The sequence below is a fragment of the Balearica regulorum genome, chromosome 5 (assembly GCF_011004875.1).
Source record: "Balearica regulorum gibbericeps isolate bBalReg1 chromosome 5, bBalReg1.pri, whole genome shotgun sequence".
NCBI lineage: Eukaryota > Metazoa > Chordata > Aves > Gruiformes > Gruidae > Balearica > Balearica regulorum.
Window position 1 is genome coordinate 34,608,519 of NC_046188.1, and position 27,269 is coordinate 34,635,787.

At 36.7% G+C, this 27,269-nt stretch overlaps 1 long non-coding RNA gene across 1 annotated transcript; it reads right to left on the bottom strand.

Moving 5' to 3' along the window:
- Positions 1–11,429: 11,429 nt before the first annotated feature.
- Positions 11,430–18,831, bottom strand: LOC142601915 (uncharacterized). The gene is made up of 3 exons (XR_012835488.1): positions 18,599–18,831; positions 12,665–12,760; positions 11,430–11,538 (listed from the first exon to the last, which is right to left on the bottom strand). It is a non-coding gene; the product is annotated as an uncharacterized LOC142601915 (long non-coding RNA).
- Between the last annotated feature and the right edge of the window lie 8,438 nt (positions 18,832–27,269).

The window sequence follows — 27,269 nt, forward strand, 5'->3', positions numbered from 1 at the left end:
AATTTTATGTAATGAAGGGCTCATGTCATAAAGCAGAATATATCCCCTGCTCCTGTAGAGGAATGGTAGCCCACCAGAATGCCTTGTTTTACAAAAAGTGCCTGTCACGTGATTTCGGTAACCTCACTGAAGGCGTCCTTCTCAGCTGGTCATTGCTTTCAACAGAATCTGACAATGAAGCTGGTATCTGGGCTGATGCTCACAGCTGGGAAAGTGTAAGGAACTGACATAGGAGGTGCTGCTTCTGCAAGACCTGTTGCCTTTCCTGGCAGCGCTAAGCCTGACCAAAAGCTGCGCAGGTAGTTTTTACTGCCTAAGCTGTTTCTTGAAGACCTGAGACTTTAGTCTCTCTGTGTAAAGTTTTCTGTGCCTTCTGACCCTGACAGTTAATTTTGAATCCTTCAAACGTGACTGAAATATTTTTTTTCTTTTTAGAAACAAAAGATTTGTGGCAGAAACAGAAGACAATCAAAGTGGCCTAGAACAATGGGTATCTGTTTCCTTCACAAAATATACCACACCGTGCTTACCACTGTACCCAAAGGGGTGTACACAAAGTGAATTATTACACTGAGAATGGAGTAAGCTACCTAATCACAGATGTGGTCTAGCGTAGCCTTTGGGGTGTCATTTAGATTCTTCTAGGAAGTTCTACAGTAATCTAAACAGATGGTAATAGGTCTAACTAAATAACATTTAGACAGTGTTCTATTAGAATAAGATATTGTTAAGCTGGCTGTGTAGAGCCTACTTCCTAGCCTGTCTGCCAGATCAGAAAGTGAACCGGTGCTCTTTAGAAAGGGAGATGGAAGGTAGTTGTTTTCTGGGAGGCTAGTTCAAGTGAGCGCTGCTGATCTTCCTTCCTTGTTTTTTCTCAGTATGACAGGCTTTATACTGTATCAAGAGTCACTGTCTCTTTAAGTGATACTGGGTGCGAATACTCTAGATGCTATTGGAAAAAAATAAATAAAAATTCTCGAGATCTTCCTGGATCATGGAAGAGAAGACACAGGGCTAGAGGAAATATGGAACTAAAGGAACATTCAAAAGTGTTGATGGATATGACCTTATATTTAACATACGTCACAGTAGGGAGAAATCTTTTAGGATTCAGTGGTGCCTGAAGAGGCATGGACCAGAAATATACCTTTTTCTATTCTCTGTACATTGCATCAAAGAAATGTTTGAATTCATCTCGAATTTATTTCTTCCAGAGTGACTGGCAAGAAATTTTGGCTGAGATTAAAAGGAGCAGCAATGAAGGAGTTATTTGATCATTTAAAATTGGCACAAAGAGCATTCAGATCTCATTTTGCCAGAAAGTTTACTTGTGTAACTAGGAATGCAGTAAAACTAAAAAAGGGGACAGTAACTGCTTGTTATCAGTGAAATAAGGTGAACATTTTAATCTTTATCAGTGTTTTTCTGTTCATATGTGTTGTAACAGTATGAGAATGACACTGGTACTGCTAATAATGAAATGTAGACTTGCAGAATTTCTTTACTATGGTTTATCCTCCACCTACACACTAAAGTTCAGACACTTGCTATTAAGTTCATTGTTCTACCTAAAAGATTAATTTCATACACAGCTGTGGCCCTCAGGAAAGATAGGGAACCTGAGCCTCTTTAACACAATAAAATACATTTCTGCAAGATCTTCCAAAGCTTGAGAAAGTAACAAACATGAATAAATTCAGCATTATTAGACACTATTTTTAAATAGTTGCATTTTGGACATGAGATGGCTTATTCAGCTTGCTAGAAGTTATCCACTACCTATTGCAACAGAAACCAGAGACCATCTTCAAAGTTGTCCTTTTCCCCCCACCCAAATGACAAGGGTTTACAGTGACAGGATAGTTCAGTGATTTGGGCATAAAAGATTTGATTCCCTGTCTCCTTTACAGAGGTGCTCTCTTCCTTCTCTGGAAAGCTGGTATACAATATTTCTCCCTTTCACATGAAATAAGCACTTTTTGTATTGTGGAATGTTTTGGCAATGGTTGCTATATATACATATGCACATACACATTAGAGATGCTATACTTGGAGTAACTAACAGTTCCTGATTTTTCAGAGCAAGATTCTCAAGCTGGAGACTGAGTGAACTGAACATTTCAGTGTATAAACACTAAAGGAACTGGGAGAAATTCTAGGGTCATTGATTAGGGACAAAATGGGAGAACACTTGGACAGGTGCAGACTGGTCAAAGACAACCAGGACATTTATAAAGGGGAAGCCATGCTTGTCAAATGCTATTAACTTGTTTGAGGAGGTGACAATGAGAGCTGACAGGGGTGAAGCAACAAACATAATCTGCTTGGACATCAAGATGGCTTTTGATACTGGTACACTGAAGACCAGATACAGGGTTCGTAAGCATCCGATGATAAAGTGACTGATAGAATGTCTCTAAAAATCTCTTAGACTCAATCCTGTTGACATACCACAGCAAAACATGAGAGAAGATGTACAAAAGTGATGCAAATAAATGAATTTAGTAGGGATTTTTCACACTAAAAAAGAGGATGAATGAATCAGTTTGTGAAGGAGGGAGACAGAAAAAGCAGAGGGCTGGGAGAGGAAAAGCACTGACCTATTCATATACTGCGAAAGAGAAAAGGCTATGAAGATTAGTTTATGAGGATCACTGTAGAAGAGATGAGCATAGAGACACCTGACATCTCCCTCTATATCTGTCTGTATCTGCACTGAACTTTGTTACGGACAGGAAGTTGTTGCTGGAGGGAACAGATGATTTTAGGTACATGCTGGATGTCTGCTGGGAACAAGGCTGGGAAGACCTTCTTGTTGAAAAGGGCAAAATTGAGGGTTTATTCCTACGTAAATCAGATTTAATTATTAAATATTAAGCAGTCCTGTGCTCAATACCTTCTTGTTCCTTTTAATGGACAGTAGAAATAGAAGTGTAAAGGATTCTTGACCTCATCTTTCTGTGCAGTCATTTCCCTGGACATGTTCACATTCTGGTTTGCAGTTTCATCACTCCCCATTTGCTAAGGGAAGTAGCTAGAGTATTTAACATACAAGAACCAACTGCAATAGGTCTCAGCTGCAGAAAAGTTAGTGAAGCTATTTTTGAGAGAAAATTTGTAGTTGGAGAAAAACTGAGGTAATAATCAAACAATATACGTTATGAGACGTACGATCATTTATTCTTCATTTCCAGAGTGGTGCATGAAGTTACAATATGCCTTTTATTTTTTAGATAACTGGTGCATTACAGGCATAGACAAAAATATTCCATTGTGAATAGTGGAAGTGTAGATTACTGATGTGGAACAGCCATGGGCAAAACCAAAAAACATCTAATGAGAAGACCTAAATCTTAACTAATAAGTGATTTGTGGGTTTTTTGCTAGGCATTTTGGAATGCTTTTCAAAATTTTTGACAAAATTTGTTTCATGTCCTGTTTCAAAATTTAAAAACAAGAAGAAAAGGTCTTGCAACATATCCTTTAAATGAATTCATTCATTTTATTGTTTCTACATTTAAAAGCTTATATTGTAGTTCAAAATGGTGGTCTAATTGTTATCATTTGATTCAGTAAACAGAGGCAGAGAATACTGATCAGAGAATACTGGTCCCTAAGTAAGAAACAGGAACAGTCCTTTGCAACTGAAGAAACAGTACAACAGGTACAGTTCCTGTTTTCAACCGAAATGCTGTGGATCAAGAACGCAGAAACAATGTGAAGCTCAGATACGTGACAGCAGTGTATCAACTCTCCAAGAGAGGGCTCAGCTAATTTTTGATCTACTTACCGAGATGCATAATTTGGACATCTAGTTCTAAGCAGCTCTGCAACTGCTCCCCATCTTGACTGAAAAGCCTTATTTGCATTTAATTTTTGTGAGCAGAAGAAAAAAACAAGTCTAAGTTTAGAAAGAAATTTGCCTTTGTGGGTTTTCTGTTAGTTAAGAGAGAAAGTTGTGCCACGATGTTGGCTTAAGTGACCAAATGTGCCAGAAAAAGAACAGCACAGCTAGAAAATACAGGGCTATGTTCTTGTTCTTATTGAATGCTTTTGATTTTCTGAGAATCAGCCTGTTTGGAGCACTTCCAATACCAAATTTGAATAAGGCAGGGTCGTAATGGGAAATAGGCTAGCATTTTGGAACAACAGGACAATGTAATTCCAAATTTAATGTTTGTTTGTTTGTTTAGCCCTTTCATCATCACATCTTTCATGTGTTTTGGCTTATGTCATTTGAAGCAGTTGAAGTATAAATACTACACTATATCAAATACAAAATAAGTATATTTTTGAATAAGGACAATAATGCATACTGGAATAAAACAGGAAAACAAAAAAGTAAACTTGTGAAATAGGGAATACTGTGCATATATATATTTCCATGCATTTTCTTAACAAACTGAATATTTTAAAACTACTTTGGATGCTGAAAAAAGACAAGCAAATTAATATTTTTGTAATATAGATGTCATCTTATATTTCATGCCTGATTCATTTGAAAATGTAGATTAATTTGCAAACAGTTTAGAGAGGTGAACTATTGAATTGAGTCCTATAAGATTTAGGATTTGTCATCTTTTAAAGTTGACACCCAGTGAGAGCTTGTCAATTACAAAGAAGTGAAATGAAGTGAAAATAAGCCTCGTCTTCATCTTCTTGTTATATGCTTGGTTGGTTATAGAGAGACACCATTTACAAGCTGAGAATAATTACTTGCAAAGTATTTTTCACTTTAAACCAAAATTCTTTATTTTTTTATCGCACTTCATTATGATATAGCAGTTACTGTAATTTCCTAATCTCATAACCAAAATAGTCTTTCAGTACAGATGTGGCCACCTGAAATGTAAGTTTGTTTGAGTTAAAAATGAAAAATGCGGTTTAGAGCAGGATTTTTTTTCTCAAACGTTACTAATCCTTTTGTGATGGGTTATGTAGAATTTCTTCACTTTATAAATCTGTAGCAACATGCAATTTAGCAAATATACATATGATACAGAGAGAATGTCAACAGTGTAAACCCTTTTTATTTACATGCAAACACATCAACATTCTCTTCCAGCTTAAATGTGTATTATGTTATCAGTCTCTTGCTTATGGATTTGATTTTTGCACAGCTCATTCTTTTAAACCTTTCCATAGGCTGTAATAAAGCCTTTCTGATGTGGTTTTCTCGGATTGAAGTGAATTAGCACTTTTTCTCTTATCAGTTTTGTTCAGCACAATGAATGCTTAGAACAGTTCTGTAACTTGTGTCATCCTGCCTTCTTTACATCCAGCATTCCTGCACTTCATAAATTTCTGTACTAAAGGCTATTTTATCAAAATCCATGAGCTGTTTTAGAAGAAAGTACTCTTTAATTGAATGATTTTCTTTTAAATAAAGGTAGCATTCAGCAACTCTTTGCTCAAGTGTTACCTTTGATTTTTAACTGGAGCTCTGAGCTGATTTGCTTTCTTGCTTTTCAGAGTTTTCAGTCATGACCAACTGAAAAACAGAGAAGCCAGATGATTTGTCTATGGTGCCAAGCAAACCAGTAGCTCAGCCTGAACTAGGAGTCATCTCCCAGCTCGGAGGCTTGCGCCCAGACCACCGAGTGCAAGGAGTGCCCAGGAAAACTTAGCAGCTTCTTCCTGAATGGGAACTGGTACTTGATCCCAGTTGTTTTATTCATAAATGTACACAGAACTTAGTGAAAACATATGCAAAATATTAGATGTCAGGTATTACTTAAAGTTTTTAGATGATATTTAGCTTATTTTTGCCACGCAGTTAATTTTCTTTGTTGAGCTGGATAATTGCATTTGTGCAGCATGCTTCTGCTAGTTGATGCACAAAGCAAACCTTATAACACCTCTTGTATTATTCCAATTTTGTCTTATAGTACTTATGCTATTCCCTAGCACAATTCAGTTATGGTATTTAAATGTACAGTAGCATATTTCCTTTTTATTGCAGAAGAATGCTTTGATCTACCAAAAAGTTTAATTGCATTTCATGCAATAGTTCCTATTTGTAATTAGGTATCTGTGGCAGTTGCTAAGTTTTTCTTTCATGTCCTTCCATTCATTTTTAAAGCAAATTTTCTGTTACACCATCATGTATTGTACGGTAGGTGCTTCACTCAGATTCTGGAACTGCATACGTATATCTGATTTCCCCAGTCATCCATGAAGTGTTTTGGCAACTTGGCCTTTGCTTATTTTAATTATTCCCTTCCTGTTTGTGATAGACTAATGCATGGTTTTATTTACCATTGTTATATCTCTCACTCTGAACAGGGAAACAAAAACCAGTGTAACTGATAACTAATAGCAATAAGATAGTGCAGTCTCTATCATCCTTTTCACTTTTTTTTTTTCCTTTTTTAAATAAAACCTGAGGAAGGAAGATCAGTTAGTGCAGAAGAATTGTTAGAGAATACAAGACAAGCAAACAATAGATAATTTGGAGATTAATCCTTTGGTTGACATTGTAACATGCCTACCCTACTGAGTAACATACCACTTCACATGGAGGTCCCATAGAAGTAGAACTGCTTGAGGAAGAAGGAAGTAAAAAATTGAAAAACAATGTTTTGGGAGTCTAGGGATTAATGACATATAGGGTATTACTAAGAATATAGAAATACTTTCTGCAAAGCGTGAAAGATTACTGAGCTTCAAATGGGCACTGAAATGTGTTTTGTTGAATTGAGACTTTATTCTGTAATATCATACTCCTGTTCATACTTATCATGCTTCCTCCCCTGCTGGAGAATGTCATTGATCTCTCTTTTGCAGATTGCAAAAGGTGTGGCAAATTGAAGTATATTTGAATGCCTAGATAAATGGCATTTATTTAAATGTCATTTAAATGACAAAATCAAATTAAAACTACTGATTGGTCACACTTAATCAATGCTTATTATTTTATTATTTTTTTATTTACTCTTCTGTTACCTGTGATATGAAATTCTTTTTTGCCTGCTTTTTACTCAGCTTTTCTTGCAGTGCTTTCTTATTCTCGCTTTTCTTCTTGTGTTCATTTATGTTGATACTTTCCTTTTCCCAGTATATTTTCTTACTCCTACGTTTCAACTACTAAGTCCAAAATTTACTTCCTAAATTTAAGTCCTTTCTCAATGTTCTTTCATCTGCAGCCTTCACGCCTCTTTGTGGCTGTTCAGCCATTATTTCAAACAAAGCCGTTAGTTGAATAAGGTGTGAAAGAAAAGTGGAATGAAAAAAAACCATAAAATGGGAGCACACTCAAGTGAATCTGTGAACCAAGAAGCAAAACTGGCATAGCTGGCACACTGGGATGGGGCATCCCAGGGCTTAGTAATCAGTGCCCTTTGGTACATGGAGATGTGTGGAATTCTATAGGGTCTGGCCTGTCTCGGTGGTTTTTCAGAATATAAGCTCTGCAGGTATAAAGCATTATGAAATCAGCAGGACTACACTGGCCTCTCTTATCAGCTGTACTGGGGCTACCTCAAACAAAGGAAGTTGTTGTCAAAGTGCAGCTTGATTGATAAAAAATAGTTTATGAATGCCATTGATCTCTCCCTTCAGTTAAAATATTTAGATTAAGCTTAGATCCAAGTGAGAGAACGATCTGTTTTGAGGCATTTGAGTATACCACTAGCTTCAGACAGTAGCTGGAGAAACCATCTTCTCAACATGGCTCTAAGGAGCAGGGATCAGGTTGAACTGTGGTGAAGACAGTGGTTGACCAACTGAACCGCCAACTGGCCTATTTCCTAACACAGTAACATGCTCAGGATTGCCTCCTGACATCAGGACAGAGAAGTGGGATGGAATATCAACAGAAGGTACACAATATATATGATGACAAAATAAACGGCCCATTGTAAATTTCATTGCTTTAGTGGCTTTTCTGTTAGACAAAAGAAAGACTAGGAAAATCTGCAGTTTGAACAGAATGTTTTCCTTAGAGTATTGATGCTGAAAAAGAATACATTTTTGCAGATTTCTGAACAAAATTTATCTCAGAGCCAAGGACTCCAAGGAAAGCGATTAGAAATTTCTTAACAAAAAAGTCTTATGAAAAAGCAGCAGAACCTTTTGCTGCCAAGGTAAATAGGAAAATTTTGACTCTAGTTGTAGAGAACATAAAGTTATCTTCAGTATCATTAAACCTCTATATCACTGTTTTAACTTAAAAAAAAAAATTCAGATCTTTTCTATATTTTTTTCTTTCGTAACCTGCTAATCACTTCTGAGCAGTCTAACATTTTGCCACAGGAACGCAAACTAGTATCGTTGGCTGCAATGCATCACATGCTGTTGGTGAACTAGAGGCACTAAATCTTCTCTCCCCACCCCAAAACCTGGTTCAAGATATGAAGCGGTGAAGAGAAGCATGAGCTCTCTGAGGAGAAATGGAAGCAATTCCAAACCCAATATTTATTTTTTTTGCATCTTACTTATTTTGTTGAAATAAGACATCTTAGATTTTTACGTAGAAAATCGAATCAAATAACATAAGTGAAGCACAATAGAAATGAGAAAGTTCTAACAGTGTGCTGTGAGCATACAGTGTAGTTCCCATGCACCATTGATAAGGATAAAGAGGACTGAGACTGATTACTGGGGGGTTTTTTGAGTGAGCTAAATACTGTGTAAAATGGTTTATCCATTCTGCAAGAATTTCATGTTTCGACTTGTTAAAATGTGTTTCATATATAAGCATGTATTTATAATTTGTTTTTCATCCCCCTTCAATTTTCCTTTCCAAAATTGCAGATTAGACTACTCAAATACCTATATATTCATGCAAGTATTATTTACTTCTTGATTGAAAAACACAAAGTCATTTCTATTTATGAACATTTTCTTGTAATATGACCTGGCATTTCTCATCACTACCGCTTGCAGTCTAGTCTTATAAAATTTAATGGATGTCAAAAATGAGCACAGTATGAAAAATAAATAGACAAAAGAGAAATCCTTTACATGTTAACAAATGTCACAGAAAGATCTCTTAAAGTTAAAATCCCTGTGGAGAAAAAGAGCTTGGTCTCGACCAAAAGAAGTACCTCTTTAAGATATATGGCTGAGGGAAATCTTGGAATTTTCTGTCTTTTCAAAAGAGTAGACTTAATTTGTATGTCCTCTCAGACTATGCTTCATCTTTATTAGAGAAATCCTTCCTTTCCAATGGTTTTAGGCAGATTAACTGGCCTAATTGGACCTAAGCTGCTGTGAAGAGAGAGGAAAAAAAGGTGGAGGCACAGGCTCTCCAAGTCCTCAAGTCACATCCTCCTGGTTGACTGGTCTGCTTAGCCAAGCTGAAACTGGTCTTATTGTCATGTTGGGTGCATTAATTGGAGTGCAGACTAATTTGCAAGAATGCTTTAGTGCCCTTTAAAAGGTGATTTAAAATTCAAAGTGATGGAAATTGTATAAAAGCATGCTGATCTGATCATTACCCAGAATTCAGTTTGACATTTCCTCTATTTATCTGTTTTTATTGTTTAGACTCTAAGTTTACTGTGAAAGACTTAAGAGACTGCAACAATTCATGATATTCCCTGGATTGATTGATAACCCCTCCTTTTTTTAAACCCAGGGAATGCAGTGAAAGTAAACTGGTTAAGCTCAGAAATGTCTTGTTTGGGGATGATAAATTAAAGACTACTTTCAGATCATGCAATGTAATAATAATTACAGCAATAGCTTTCCCTGGTTTCCATCAAATAAATGAAAATACACTCTTTGGAACATTCTTAACAACTAGAGACATTAACTCCTCATTAACATAAACTTGAATACAATGGTAATGAGGATAGTGAATTTACATTTTCCAATGAAAAGGACACAAAATCAAGATGAGGCACTGTTTTTGCAAACTCTACAGGTACAGCTATATCCATTGCTGAAGTCCAACTATGTTCATGGATGAAGAATGGTTTCTGCCAGCACTACACAACAGCTCTCCACAACACTTAACAAGAAGAAAAGACTATTAGAAATACGAAATATGAAATTACAGAAGAAGTCATAAGTGGATTCGTAATAAAACCATACAAATTAGACTCTCATGTAAGCAATGTAATAAACATGAAAAATTTCCAGGGATAATTGGGTGACGGATTGTAGGAAACTGCAATCAGGACCTTTGTTCTGCATTTTACTCAAAGCCAGGAAATAGGTTATAGTCCTGACACAAAGAAAGTGATGCTTTCCTGAAGCGAAAGCAGTTGATGCTATCCCTGAAGTGTAAGGTACTTCCCTGTACCAGAAGCTGGTAATACTGGCTAATACTTGTGCAAAATCCTTAGTAGCTGGTACTATTTCCTGAAACATTTAGATGCAATGCCCTGAAAACACACTTTTATTTGGAAGTCACCTCCTGTTATCTCTCTGATCAAGAGAGATTGTGTTGGCAAGAATCTCGTGCTGTAATTAACACATTTGGATTGCAAGCTACCCTCTACCCCAGTAATGTCTCCAAGGACATCGTCTTCAGTGAAATTGTAAGGAACAGCCCCATTGTACACCTGGGAAGGAGAGAACTATGGGCATGGAATGGCTTCTTTTTGCACCTATCTAATCTGCTTGCTTTACTGGAAATGAATGAGGTAGGCAGCATTTACCTCTTAGTCTTCACAGGAGAGAGAGAGAAAAAAGGTTCCACCTTCCAGTGCACCAGTCAGTCCTTTCAGACTTTGGGTTGAGAAACAGGTCCATGTCAGTGTGGACTGAAACACAGTAACTCTCCTTTAAAGAAAAGTTTTAGTATTGTTTTTGCCTTTTTTCTGAAGCTGGAAGTTGTTTAGACTGAGCTGTGAGATTAATATCCAGTCCTCTGAGACTGCACTTGTGTTAAGTTTGCAGCACAAACTGAGGTGCCATAGAGAGGCAGAGGCTGACTTACAGATTCATTCTTGATGGTAGCAAGGAATAAAATGAGGACATTCCCATCCTAAGCTGAGTTCCTAGCCTGATGGTGAATGTCAATTGTAAAAGTGGTAAGTGTGAATATTGAAAGGAAAAGTATGGAACCCTACGACACTATTCGGCAATTTTCATTTTAAAGGGAGAGCACTGAAGTTCTGGCCTCTGTGTTAGCTGAATCAAGCTAGTGCTTGTACAGTGTATTATATGCTTTCTTCTGTGCTCCTAGCACAGCTGTCTTTTGGCCTTTTCAACTATATTGCACTTGAGGAATTTGCATATTTAAGGAAGTCTATCAGATTTTTGTTTGGTTTTTTTTGGTTTAATGGAATAAAGTATTGGGGATTATTTACTGTAAAACTTTGAAACATTGCCGCGCTTCATAGCTTAAGATAGTGTTGCTTAATGTAGTGTTGCTTTCCTTAAAAACAAGTTTTACATGTGTTCTTTTCTCTATTTCATTTTATTCTCTATTAAAGAAGAAAATATTTACCACGATAACGGTAATAATAATACATATAATTTGTTCTAAGAGTCATGGTGATGTGTAATGAAGTCTGTCTCTGAGATGTTCTTAAGAATGTTTTCATACCATGCAACGTGATCTCATTGCTAGTTGCACAAGATTACCTGTGGGCAAAAAGCAAAGCATTAGAGGAAGCCTAACATTTGATTAGTTGTAATATCCTACACTGAAGACGGACAGTCTGTATGACAGGTTGTCTTGTATGAAAGAATTGGCTCCTTAACACACTCTATTTCTATTATCACATTCGGTAACAAAAAGAATACATGCAGAGCACATCTCAATGAATGCCTTATCTTCTGTTATGCAAACAGCACACACTTACTGTCTTTTCAGCACTGTAAGGTTTTAGGAGAGGAGGGACCAGGGACAGATAAATATCAGTAATGCAACTTAAGAACAGGGCATGTTCCACTAGTAAGAAATTAATGGTAAGAAAAATGTGATAAATAGATGCACTTAAAAGCGCAGAATACAGTCCTCTGAAAAAATTACTGAAGTCATTCAGTCAGATATCCACTGAATTCTCTGTGTGAAACGTATATATTAGTTATCTATGTGATCTTGAATATGAATTCAGCTTTATGTTCCAATGTAGGTAGGGACAACCTAATATATAGCAAGTCAATGAGCAATTCTGGCACCTTGGAAGATTTGCTGTGGACCTCAATAGGGTCCTGAATTTGCCCAGTATGTCTTCCATTTTTATGAAAACTTGCAATAAAATATCTTTTCACTCACACAATATTAAACTCTGGAATTTTTCACACCTGTTTGACCTAGTGGTAAATAGTATTACCTCTGCATTTTCACCTGAACAGATTGAAAATTGTGGAATATAGAATGTCAACATTTTTGATGCAAGCACTACCACAAACCATGTCCTCTTTTGCACAATTCTGAAGAGCTAGCTTCTGAAAATGTTAGTCTGGTATTTATGCTTTATCGTACCCTTTGGGAGCCAAAACCTAGGACCCACAGCTGATGCAGCCAGGCTACACAGGGCATCACTATAGAAGAATTAGAGACGGAGGAGCCCTCCCCTCTGTGCTGTGCAGCACAAAGTCAGGTCCACCACGCTGATGCTACAGGCACTTGTTCAAACTAGTGCACTGCATGGTGGTGTGGGGATGTGGCAGATGAGTTGATTTAGTCACTGACCAGTTGGACATGTCAGCTCCACTTCCAGAACCCCAAGGCTAAGTTGCAGAACTGAGATCTCAAGAGTACCTGCTTAGGTCTCCACATTTCGGACTTTCCCTTTGCCTTGCCAATCTCTTCCAGGACTTCATCTACATTCAAGGCCAGCTGATAAGAGCTCTTGGACTTTAAAAAAAAAAAAAAAAAAAAAAAAAGTGTCTGCTCAGTGGCCTCAGAGTGCTAAGAACAGCACCCGAAGATTCACATTGCTGAAGACAATCTAGACAACAAAACCAATAATGCCTGTAAGTTGTGGGAACATGAACATGATTAAAGAATGGACTTTCCCCACCCAGGAAGGAAACCAGCTACAAGCACCTAGAAGGTTGCTGCAGGAGTAGAACTATCTATTCACAATGTCCTTTTTAGAAAGGATAAGAAGTAAATGGTTTAAATTCAGGGAAAAAGTATTCAGATTAAGCTTTGGGGAAAACTTTCTAATAGTATATAGTGAAGGACTGGAGAAGATTGCCTGAGGAGGTTTCAAAAATTTCCATCTTCGATAATTTTTAAGAATGAGTTTGACAAACAACTGTCAGAAATCATACAGGTATATTTGTTTTCATTTTAGGCAGTGAGTAAACTAGATGACTTGAGTTCCTTCCAGTCCTACTTTTCTATCATTCTGTGAATTTAAAAGATGGTCAGTAGACAAAAAGAAATAAATATCATTTAATGCACGAACAGAATCTATTTACTGAACACAATGTAATGTGATATTTTGGAATATGGGAAGCAAACCAGCTTGTTGTGCGTTTAGTGACAAAGACCAGTTGGTGATGAAGTACAATTCATGATAAGTCACTTGGAAATTAAATAAAATATTCAGGACGTCCATAGTTTGAAATGCCTGATATTTTACAAAGAAAACATTATAGAAAAAAAAGAGTATCCAATACTCAGGGACTCGAGGTTGCCTTCTACAAAACCTACTCATACAGCCAGTGTTTCCTGAGAACAGCTTGTGCTATGAAATGCATAATTCTTGGTTTGAGCTTTAAAGTAAATTTTCTGTTATGAAGCTGCTACAATATTGATCACTTACTAGAAAAAAAATTAATGTGATTAAAAAAATACATGATCTCACACCATGTAGTCTACTATTTCTATACATACTAATCATAGATATTAAAATACTTCAGAAAATAGCAACCATCATTTAAAAATGGTGAAATGTATTACAATCATTTTACTGACAAAACCACATACATAGTAGGAGATCACAACATCAGAAATAGCATTCTGAAATCCATCCTCGATTTCTCTTGATATAGTACTTATCTCCAAGCAAGGGCAGTATGGAAGATGGTAAGCATATCAGGTACAGCACTGTATAAGATGAAAAAAAAGAGACACAAATACAGGTAGGAGAGCATTAGGATACAATGTGAGTAGGTAATATAATGTGACTACACATGAAAACAACTAATATTCAGTATTTTGTTTTTTTATAGAAATAGAAATCTAATAACTTGTTCGCTGAGAAAAAAACCAAAGAACAGAGGACAGCACTTTTCAGCAATATTAGTGCTATCCCTTTATGAGACTAAAATCAGTAGAAACTTTAAAAAGTAATATGGAAATTTACTGAAAGTCCATTAAAAAAATTTACATACCATGACAGATTTACAGTAGCTGCTACATTTTGGAAAACCTATCTATGTAGGATATTTCAGGTTATCTGCTGTTACTACTTGAATGGTACTACATCATTCATTCTAAAAGCACTTGGAAAATGAAGTTTTGTAAATGTTTGACATATTATGTCAGTTCTGGCCATGGAAGATCTCAAGGCTTGACAAGTGACATAATGCTAGGAGATGAATGTTGTGTGCCAAAAATTAGCAAGTGCTGCGTTCATCTTGAAGGAACGTAATACCTCCCCCACTAGCACTTTTTTTTAAACAAAAAAAAAGTCCTAAATATATCTTTTTACCCGTGTGAGTGCATAGAAATCAAGCATAGCAACCGAACTAACAATACTAGCAAGTGCTCTTAAAATGTACCTGGATGTCCTCACTAAAATATTTAAATCCCAGCACAAAAGGCTAGATTCAAAATGAAGCCTGTTTTAACATCAGTAGTACAAAGGTTAAAGTTAGCAGCCACTGTAAAGCTATAATACCGCTACGTAAATTATTTGAACAGAACATAATCCAAAATTCACGGAAAATATTGGAAGAACAACATGTAGCTTGTATAGCACGTATCTATTCCTATTAGCTGAATTGTCAATGCATATATATATATATATGGACATATTTAAAATACTATGATATCTGAAGGGAATCTGGGAAGATGGTTAGTGTTAAGACAGTGTTTGGTAAAGTAAGGGGGAACAGATTACCGTGGCAAATATTTTGGCAGAAAGGTTTTCCAGCTTTTATTTTAAACTGGAAAATTAATTGAAAGCTCAAAAAATGACACCGGGTATATATTATTTATTAGAATAATATAATGTCATTTGCTTTTGCTGTTAGTGCAACTACTGAAGTTTTTGGGGTTTTATCACTGAATATAATGGTGTGTAATTAAAGGAAAACCTGTAGAAAGACAATAAAAATAAAATAAATTTGTTCTTCCCACTATTTGAGTTGCTCTTGTGAATTCAGAAGGTTTTCAATTTTGTATACTAATACAGATAAGATGAAAAAGCAGAGGTAAAGATGGTGAAAAAGTAATTTTTTAATTAAATAAATCTTCCAAGAATTTCTAAATTGGTTCCATCTTTGGACAAACTACTACTTTTGGAGGAAGAGATTCTTCCCCTGCAGAGGAACTACTAGTTTAAGATGAATCAGCTTTAGCAGAGAATAGCAGACGGTCTGTTAGTTATATTGTTCCCATCAGAGGAGGTTCAATTTCAAAATCTGTCAGGACAGAAATGTGAATGTTTGTTTATGCACCACCACTAAATGTTCTAAGGATGGAATAACTGGCTGTGCTACAGAGCCAGGCACAGCTGAATCTAAATGCGACCAAGTGCACTGCATACTGTAGGACCTCTTCCCATGAGCATGTCAGTAGATCTGGGCAAACATGAGGTTGCGTGCATCATACAGAAGATGCCCAGATCCCAAAACATCAGAAACAGGTTCCAACCCTGTATGTGCAAGGTACAGTTAAACTGTTAAATTGGCACTAGTCATTTGTTTAAGGTAATCAAAAAGTCACTTTGAGCTACCTCTCTCAGCAAGTTGTCTGTCTCCTGAAAATTTCAAACAAGTAAAGGGCATTTGGTTGTGTTAATAAATATGGTGAATTTTCCTTAACCCCCTGTAATCAGTGGCCTCTTTTGAAATCACATTCTGCTTCTAGTTTTGATTAGAACTTTCATTTTGCTGCAAAACCTCCTACGAAAAGTGCCAGTTTTGACAAAACCTGGTTAGAATCTGTTTTGTCAGAAAATGTCTGACTAGCACTAATGTTTATTTCTTAGGCTACATGGAAGGGAAGCTGCTAGTGCTGAACATTCCCATCATATTCCTCAGTATCAGATGCTTAAAATTTGCCAAAATGTGATTTGAAATTTCTTATGGTCTACAGGCAAAGTTGTATCTGAAGGAATTTTCCACTAAAACATGAGATATTTCCAAACAAATGGATTTTTTTATTAGCCTTTCTTGATCTGATTTTCTATGTAAACATTTATAGCTGGTAAAACTAATGCTGATGTTTGATTTAATTTCAGTTTTTACAGATCCATGTCTTAAATGATTCCTCGAGGATCATCTTTTCACGGTAAAGAACCTGAATATTTACTACGTTCTTAGATGTGATTGGAAGCCATAAGCACAGGAGGTTGAAAAGAGCTGCAAATGAGCCAGGCATCCTCATCCAAGCAAGAGTTATTCATTGGTCTTGGCATAGACTGCAGCAGCCTACGCACTGCTTTAATATATGCTAAATGGCTGTTGACCCACAGTGTCATTTGGCAACTAGCTAGAGTTGCAGCATTGTGCATTCTGCCACAATCTTTTCTGTCTCCCACAACTCCTCTTTCTAGGGTGAGGTGAGTTGACTAGGTTGTCCCCATTGCCCAAAAGATGGACAGAAGGCCTAAGAATCCATTCTCAGGAGTTTAAAGCATTATTTTAATTAGTAATTTTAAATATTAAAACATATATATTAATGCAAGAAGAAAAGATGTTTAACATGAATAATATTTAGGATAGGAAATGATTAATTGAAATAAATTATCCTTTTCAGCTCCATAAATTCAGTACAGTAGCCTGCAGTAAAAATAATCTCTGAGTTGATTTGTAATGTATGGAAGCAATTAAGTGGGTTTCTTCACGTAGTAGGTATTGAGAGAAGATTTTTTTCTTTGTGTATGTAAATGTAAATATCAGAACTGGCAGATACTATCAAAAGTTTGCACAAAAGTGTAAGTAAGTTGCAGCTGTGCTGCTAAAGAGTATGAGCAGAAGTAAGATATGCTGCACAGTCCAGTTACAGAAGCACCTTGAAAGAAAATTCTTATGGTCCACACAGTGGTTTTTGCCTGCCTCATTGCAGGAGAATTATCCAGGTTTTATCTTCACAGAAGTAAAATGCAGTCTAACACTTCGTGTATCTTGGCAACAGATCTGGTCCAGGTAAGCTTCTTAAGATTGGGAATGATAAGGGAGAAGAATGTTTTACTTTCACTTGTGCTTTTATTTTCTTCCAAGTCACCTGTTTTTCTCCCAAACTCCAGCTGTAACTCAGATTTTTAAATCCAAAACTCATAATAAGTTAATCGCTGATTACAGAAGTAGATTACTGACTTCTATTGATTAATATTGGCTAGGAAGATCATAGTAAAAGGTTATAAATGGTAAAATGTTATAAATGAAGAGGTTATAAATGCTTTATTAATATTTACTAAATGATTGCTAAATGTCACTGTGTACTTTAATAGCATTTCATAAAAGACATTATAAACTGCACTATCAAAGCATTTTCAAGAAATTCTGTTTTAAGGCCTTCTTAACCAAAATGAGTTAAAACAAGTAAGATCAACTATGCCTGGTTCTGCAGACACTCTAGCGTGTGACTACTCAAATGAACAGTCAGTGGGTAAAGGTATGGACATGCATGAGCATTTATAGGGAAAAGGCGCCAAGCATAATATAAAATTCCATTAAGACAATAAGTTGGATTAAATTGTTTGGGAATTACTTCATTGAATCTCTATAACTTTTTAGAAGAGAAACATTATAAATGCAATCTTGATATGAAATGTAATTAGAAGACGATATTTGTAGTTCTTTAGCACGTAGGAATTTAGCCTGCTGTTTGCCCTTAAGGATAATAAAATGTATCAGAATATATAGCTACCAAAATGAGATAATAATGACCTTGTGGCACCTAGGTACAACCTTTAAACTTGAATCCCCATGGTAAATGAGCTCATGATAACCACTCTGCCTGAAACTGCATTGCTGCTCTTATAGCAATCTTACTCTAGGGGAGGAATGTCTTTTCTAGTGGAAAGATCAACTTGGCAAACTGAAATGTTAAATGATAATGTCAGCACTTTCATCAGAGTTGTGTGGTTTGTGTTAATAATTGTGTTTATGAAGCAGTCTGAATTTTGCCTCTAGTCTAAACAATTTAATGATTTTATTCTCTCAACTTAATTCTGCACTAATTTTAAAACTAGCTTCAAAGGATACTCTCTGATTTTTGCGAAAGATAGTTTTAGTAAAGTGGACCTATTTTTTCATTTAACAGCCACTCAGATTAAGTCATCAATAAGGTGCAGAAAAACTAAGGACATTAATAACCTGGAATTACCAAAAATAACAATGCTAACAACCTAGTCATTAATGAGAATTACTAGTCTTGTTACTATAGAAACAGGACTGAAGCAAATAGAAATTATGTGTAATTTCTCATTCCCAAAAGTGACACATATTATGTCATTACCATAGTAATGATATTATTACCCCAAATGTGATAAACTTAAAAGCTACTTACCATGAGAGGACACCTCCACACCTGAAAAAGCTGACATGTACATTCTGCTCTCGATCTTCATTGAAGCTCCACAAATAAGTAACTGAACTGGACTGAACTGACAAATTTACGAAGTAGTGGAGATGGTGGAGTCATCTCAGGACACTTGCCAATAGTTTGATCTTTTTACTTATGGCAAACCCAAATTAAGCTGTCAACCATTGTAGACAATAAGAGAACAAAGGTAAAAGTCGGTCTAGTCTGCCGCCCTTTTTTGGTAGGATCGGTAGTAATTGTTGGCTCAGACTGGGAAACAAGACAAAACTGCACCCGCAAAAGGGTTGGCCGTTGCCACTGCAGACAGGACTAGGCAAAAGGAATGTTCTGTGTGCTGGTTTACTGAGTGTTTCTGTACAAATGAAAATATTTGTGTGGGATGTGATGTAATAGATAAACATATAGGAAAAGATTACTGAGAGTGGGAATGAAAAAGATTACCTTGACAAAAGAAACCACTGGAAACTTGTCTAGCAACCACAACTAGCCTTACCTTTCCCCATTAGGTTCAATGTTTTCCTGGTTGGGGTGAAGTACCTTGCAGGTCAAACATTTTGAGGATGGTGTCTTTTATTATCATGGCTATTATCTTTGTTGTCTTCTCTGTATTCACTTTTTCAGTGTCACATGTAGGATAAACCCCCTTACATTAGGAAGCAGCAGTAGAGTTACTGTGGCTAAGCTTTGATAGTGATGTTGCCTCCCACATTTAGAGCAGGAATGAACAGTATTCGTGCATGTGTTGTCATTGAGTCATTTATCAGGTGCTTGTGACTTCAGGCAATGGCTTTTCTGTTATTCCATTTTTAATTTTTATTAAGGCTGTTTCATTGCTCTAGGACTTGACACACTCCTGATGCCATAAAAATGAAAGCTAAACTTTATGGTGTCTCACTGTGGAAATTGTAAAGAAGGGATCACAGAGAACCTGAGAGTTATCACTCCTAGCTTCCACTTGTCCTCATCACCGCTTGTTAATTGCTCTTATTTTTCATAGAATCATAGAATCATAGAATCATTGAATGTTTTGGGTTGGAAGGAACCTTAAAGATCATCTAGTTCTAACCTCCCTGCCATGCGCAGGGACACCTTCCGCTAGACCAAGTGCAGTTTCACTTTGCTACAATTTACGTCTTGTTAGCCACTTCACAATAACTACCTGCAAGCCTGGTCTTACTCCGTTTCAAACAAGAGGAAGGTGAACACATTCTGTGGGGTCACTGCTCACTCAACCACGTGGCAGCATACTGTAGCTGAGATTTAGCAACCTAATCCCTGGTTAACGTCAGAGTACCTGTTTGTGTCAACATCATCATAGATTCATAGAATCATAGAATCATAGAATTGTTTTGGCTGGAAAAGACCTTTAAGATCATCAAGTCCAACTGTTAAGCTAGCATGGCCAAGTCCACCACTAAAACATGTCCCTAAGGGCCACATCTACGCATCTTTGAAATACCTCCAGAGATGGCAACTCAACCACTTCCCTGGGCAGCCTGTTCCAGTGCTTGATAACCCTTTCGGTGAAGAAGTATTTCCTAATGTCCAATCTAAACCTCCCCTGGTGCAACTTGAGGCCATTTCCTCTTGTCCTAGTGCTTGTTACTTGGGAGAAGAGACCAACACCCACCTCACTACAACCTCCTTTCAGGTAGTTGTAGAGAGTGATAAGGTCTCCTCTCAGCCTCCTCTTCTTCAGGCTGAACAACCCCAGTTCCCTCAGCCACTCCTTATAAGACTTGTGCTCCAGACCCTTCACCAGCTTTGTTGCTCTTGTGCTCTAGACCCTTGCCCTTTGTTGCCCTTGTCTGTTCTCCTGGACATGCTCCAGCACCTCAATGTCTTTCATGTAGTGAGGGGCCCAAAACTGAACACACATCCCTAGTCCTGCTGGCCACACTATTTCTGATACAAGCCAGGATGCTGTTGACCTTCTTGGCCACCTGGGCACACTGCTGACCAGTTTTCTTAAAGGAAAAAATTTTTTTATTGCGAAGGTGGATGAGAACTGGCACACTTTTGATGGCTCCATCCTTGGAGATATTCAAAAGATGCGTGGACATAGTTCTGAGATGAGTTCATGGTCTAGATGACCATGCCTGAGCAGGAAGGATTTGGACCAGATGACCTCCAGAGGTTCCTTTCAAACTCAACCATTGTCATTCTGTCATTTTTCAGATTTCTAGAAAACCTGGGACAGCAGTTGGTTAACTACCTAGATTTGCCTTTTGGGGTGTCTCAAAATATTGTAGTAACTCATGTCCCTTACTGATTCAAATTGGAAGCTATTATTATTACTTCAGTAAATCAGGCGGATCATGAATTTATGAACTCTTATTTTGGCACAGAGAGCTGAAGAGGCCGTTGCTCAGAAACTGAGTTGCTTGAGGGTAAGGGCATGAAGGTAAGATAAGCAAGCCTCCAGAGCTGCTTGAAGGTAAAGGTATGTAAGCATTTTATATCCTTTTAGTAACTGTCAAAGTTGTGTGAAAGCACATTTGCAAGAGCAAATAATAAGGAATAAATAGAATATCAACAGAATGTCATAACTGACGAATTTCTGAAGATATTTTAACAGTGCCCAAGTAAGTTTACAGTGTCATTGCTTCTGTTGACACAGTAGAGTTGTTACAAAAAAAGAGAAACTCGGGTCTCATTCTTGTTTTTACTTGCAACTTTGCTTGTTGCATCCATACAACTTAAGAAAATCTGTACTAAAAAGCCCCAATATGCTTAGAGAAATTATATGCAATACAATTCCAAATGAAGATTTTGTTTATGATGATAGAGAACAATTACATAAAGCATCCAGGTGTTCTCTTTTACAATTTCGTGTCTTAAAATGCCAGAAGATTTAAATGCAACTACACATAGCTCTTTTTTTATATGCCTCTATTTGAACTGAAAAATACATACCTTCTACTTTTATCAAATGCAACAAATGTTTATTTAGCAAATGCATAGTCTTGTACCTTTGGTGCAAGACATTGCTCAGTTTCTAAGGCAATGTAGATGATTACCTATAAACTTTACATGCACAGAAGTGTGGTTGCTTTCCTCAAGCTGTATGCTTAAAATTCATGCAAGACAGCTTTTGCTTGCAGAGCTGTGTTGATCTATCTTGTGGTTTGATGTGCTACCAAAACTGCAAATCATCTTCAGTGATAGCTCTGGCCCTGAAAAGCAAAGGAGTAGAATGAATGAGAAAAATGTTGATTTTGCTCAGAGCACTGCAAGGGAAGGAGCCAACAATCCAGGCCTTGAACAAGCAATCAGTATTTAGAACTCACTGTGCATTGCTGAGTTACAAAAACAAGAAGAGGCATGATGAGTAAACAAGCATGAATGGAACTTGGAAAAAAGCCCTAATGACTGACAACAAGCATTATTTTAATGATAATACTCCAGCTCTGGTGAAAGTTGCATGAAGATATGTGCACGCGATATTCTTCTGTCACCATTCTTGGACATAGTGGATAGCTAATAATTAATGAAGCAGCAATTCATGTCTAATGGCATAAACAGTTGGTTATTCCTTTGAATGAAAATTTGAGTTTGATTGACTCAGATCCACTGTTTGCAACCTCATAAAACCACAGTCATGAGTAATAATTGATTTACTCACCTCTCCAGTTGGCAAGACTGTATATTGAGAAACACTGAAGTGGAGAAATGCCTCTGATGTACAGCTCACAAACTGAGTTAAGGCCATTACCTCTATTTATGAATCATAGGATAATGTTACATTATTTAATAATTCCCTTTTTCCAATGCAAGAAATCTGGAGGAGACACCACTGAAATTGCAAGAAGTACCCAGAATGCTTGGATTTTTCTGCTAATCTGAGTATTTCACTAACCAGCTACATCTTTTGGGAGACGTTTGAAATCTTTTGATTTTGCTGGTCATGTGGAATAGGGTCTGGTTAAAACCATGTTCTAATATTTTACTCGTGTTGAGACTTTTCTAAAAGACTGTCATATATGTATGTAAATCAGCTGATTTCTTGCCTGATATTTTGGATAATTTACTACCTTTGGAGGCTTTTAAAGATGAATTTAACTAGCAACTTCTGCTTTCATCGAATAAATGGATTTAAGCATGAATAACGCTGCCATCTATATCAGTATCTCGCTGATGCCAAGACACTGTAGCAAATGAACCAGGAAGAACCACCTGTATGCAAGATGCAGCTGAAGGCATGTAAATACTTGGTTTTGATTGATAAATCAATCATCCACAATGTGATTCTATAGCTCAGAGAGGGACAGTTTAGTCTTCTTTTATGGGCATGAGCAATTCTGCTCTACAATGATATTTAATGCAGAGTGTGAGCATATTTCCTCCTTGGGGCAGAATGTACAGGAGAAATAATAAAGTAAGCAATTGCAGGCCAGGAGAAACAGAAGAGTATGTCTTAAAAAGGCGTGGCTCTATTAGCCTTATCCATGTATATCAGTCTTGCAAAACTATTGCAAAATTTTAACAATGCAAGGCACAAAATTGAATTGCTCACCACAGTTTTGAATGAAGAGGACAAACATAATGCCATTGTGCTTATCAAAGAACAAACAAACCAACAGCCCCTTCTGGGGAGAATGCCTTTTACATCTTCTGTATCTTCAAGATTTTCAAGTCAGTACTACAATTACTGAGATTGCAGAGTCTATTATTCTGGTGTTAGGAAATACCAGTTGTACAGCTGCATACTGAATGTGAATTATATTCCATGGTGTAATGCATTATTATGCAGGCTTTAATTATAGGATAATTGACTGGTCTTTTCCACAAAATACTGACCTCATTTACTTTGATTATAAATATTTGCAAAACTGGCTTTGACATAATCATGAAATATCTGTGGCAGTTTGAAGTGTATGACCTGAAGAAGGACTTGCATGACCAAAAAGGCTTACATTCTCTGGCTGGCTTGTTTGGGCCAATGCATTATTATACTTTTTTTTTACAAACCTGCTCCTGCCTATACACTTGGAAGATGTTGGTAACAAAGAAACTCCCTCTTGCTGGAGTAACTGTCTTATCTTTGATATATGAAACGTCTTCTGTGTTTACTTAGTGTTTCATGCTATTTCCAATGCCCCAGTTTATGACTGAGGCATGCAGGCACCGTCTTAAACAAGTAGTACTTTTAAATTTCAGTTTTATATTTGTCTTATAGATAAATTCAGCCACTTCATTATATGGCTTTTAAACTGATGCTTTCCTTCAGGCTCCTAATATAGTACAGTTTTTAAAATTTCATCTTTATTTTTTAGGTTCCTTTTTCAAATTGCAGAACCGATTCCTTTCCCCTTTCAAACATGAAAACCAGAATTATGAGTTTCGGGAATCTCAGTCATGTGAAGTGTCATTAAAAGAAAATAAAACTAAGAATCCAGTTCCGGATGTGACACTATTTAAAACTTCCTTTATACTCTTAAATAATGAAAGCTGTTCAACAAAAAAATTAGTCTCATCTGTATCTGTACAGATTCTCAAAGTGAAAATTTTTTGCTTGGATATTGTTTTCAGACTATAAGAAAAATGCCTATATACTTTAAAGATTTGTTCTCAGGTTTTTGAGTTCCTGAATTTTCTTCTCTTTGCTGGTTTTGATTGGGTTAAATATTTCTTTGCTGCAAATATAATATTTTCACATTGCTGAGTAGATCAAAATATATTTTATCTCTAATAATAGTCCTTAAGTCAGCAATATTAAAAGTTTTTTCATATTGGTCGTCAGCACTGTGTTACTCTTAAAATATCTCCTTTTATTAAAGATACAAAACCCACTCTAATCTAGAAGAAGCCAAATACTATCAGACAACTAGCCAGATTAAGATTTTTTTTTTAAAATTGGACCTCAGGATGACAAGTAGGCTTGGAGAGAAAGGAGCTTAAACAAATCCTATTCCTTAGACAGAATCAGGAAAGCAAGTAATCACAATGACATTAATAAAAAGTCATATTTGAAATATAGTTGAAGGGGCATATAGCACAGATGGTCTGCTCTTAAAAAGCAAAGAAAAGTAAAGCATTTATTTGAAAGCTAGGTAGAATCTCTACAGTTACATTCCACTTTGAGTATATTGAAATTTCCTTCTAGGTTTATTGGAAACAGAACATTTATCTAAGTAATATCTGTTCACACAAAACTCCATATTGTAAGAGTGCCAAAACCCTAGATGGATTTTTAGGTTACAGCTAGAAAGAAATTGACTCCAGAAACTTGTGTGTTGCTTTCCCATATTTCTCTGACCATTATGTTGCATCTCACTGTCACATTCTTGCTTCTCTTTTTTCTTTTTTAGAAAAACTTTGAAAACTTCACTTTTTATTAATTAGAGCAGGCTCAGAGCTCCTCAGCAGAAGAGACAGTGTAAATTTGCTTTTTCTGAGAATGAGAACAAAATGGTTTGCATCATTCTCATTCTTGGAATCAGATAATTCGAAATTGCTGTAGCAAAAGAGACATTCCCAGGTGCTTAGGAGCAAGGACCAAGAATCAGCAAAAGTGTTTTGGGGGAAAGTAAAGAGAGGAGAGTATGGAGAATAGGCCTTAGAAGGTCAGGAAGATTTTAGAGTGCTGTTGGAAATGAGGGGGAGATGGTAAACCATATGCTTCATGCATCAGTTTGTGCCTACCTTCCTTCCATTCCCAACAGACCTTCCCTGTGCAACCTCCTGTGTGCAGAAACAGGAGGGTGGGAATGAGTGACACGGAAGGAAGTGGGAGGAAGGAGACCTGGGCAAGGGAGGAGGAGCCTGGATGAGCCTGGCACAATGTGATGCTCAAGAGCAGGCTGGGCTCTGACAATGGTACAAGACGTTTCCACCACCACTGCTTCCTTTAGCAAGACCTATCACCTTACCCATCCTTGCTATTCCCTTTGCCAGGCTCTCTGTGTCCAGTTGTTGAGAAATAACGTGGGTATAAACTGTTTGGCAGTGCACACTACTTGAGTGCTTGTAAAGTGGTCATCAGGGCTATGGGCACCTGTTAGCAGAGGCCAGGAGACTGGGTTTTTTTGCATAGAACCAAAATTAGCCCCAACCCTAGCACAGAAAAGGGAAGCAAAAAAATCTAAAAAAAAAAATTCCCAGGTTTGGAAGAGAGTGTCCTGATTGGCTTTTTTAAACTATGATGTGACAACTGAGCAAATTCTAAGCTTTTAAAAAACTTTAACCACTAAATAACACGTCCATATGGCCAGTGGTCGAAACTGTTTAAATGGTAATGGCTGTAGCAGATCTCTGCAAATGTATTAGTGGAAAGCTATGTATACAGGAGCATTCTGTCTAATCAGTTTCATAGGAATTATTTTTTTAATTTATTACAGAGCACATGCATGCAGATTAATAGATGGAACTCAGGGACAGAGCTGATGAATGAGCATTTTTCTGCAAAATAAAATACATACAAATATAACCTTATTGTTCTGGTGGGGGGAGAAATGCAGTTCAATGTCGAAATCTGAGAAAGTATCTCTAAGTTTTAAATAGAATCCCCTTGGTTCACTGAAACCTTGAAATGAAATTAAGGATTTTTTTTTTTTTTTTAATGCTGCGATCTTCTCCCAGATAACTATCCTCTCCTCCTACTTGTATCTGTTATGACCTACAGGAAGCTCAGCAGTGGTGTACATGGACAACATTCATCACTGACTCACAAGAAAAATCATACTCATTCATTTTCTTCCTGCCAAAAGAAGAATCATCACAAAAGACTATTTTCATTTAGTGTTCTCTTTCCCAGTTTTGGAGTGCTGTTAGAAATACCATTGCCACATCTCAATGGGAAAACGTTCTGCCCATAGTTTTCAAAAGACATTATACTAATGACTTAGAGATCATGTTGACTTTTTCCAGCTGTTTTTATTTATTTGTTTAAAATATCACTATGGTGGATTTCATAATCATTGTTTCTTCCTGGCAATCAGACATTAATTTGTAATCTGCACAAAAGACAGATCTAAGTGGAGAGCAAATGCAGGCAGTGTATGAGTGAAATCTTTCAGAGCTTTGAGTAAAAAACCTTGATAGATATTATGTAAAAAATTGCATTAAATTAAAATTTAGATAAACAAAAAAATGGTGAAACCTCAACATTCCCCAGGTCTTCCTATAGCCTGAGTTATAACTTAGATTAAATGAATATGGGAGCTTGGCTGGGCCCAGAGTCCTGGTTGTGAGAGGTGGTTCAGTCCTGCCTTTCCATCCTAATCTATATTTACTTAAAGATTTCATATGTTTCTGCAGACCTTCAGATAGACATGGTTGTGTTTTATCAAGTATTAGATAATTGCCCTTACTAAGCCCAGAGCTGGACTGAACCAGAAAATTCAACGTGCCTGATTTATGCACTCACATTTTCCCATATAAAACTGCCTTCAAAGTAAAAGAAAACTATCTAAATGTCTTATTTACTTTTGTGTTTGGGACTAAAGATACGTGACTTTGTCATCAAAGGAACCTGTGATGTTGAAGTGAAATTAAATTTGTGCCTAAAATGCCTAGACAGTATACAAGATTTTCAAAAACAACCTGAAAAGTTTTCATTTCTTTCTTCTTTACTAGTGCTAAGGACAAGTGACTTAGCTATCAATGATGCTTATTAGAATCCTGTAATATAATG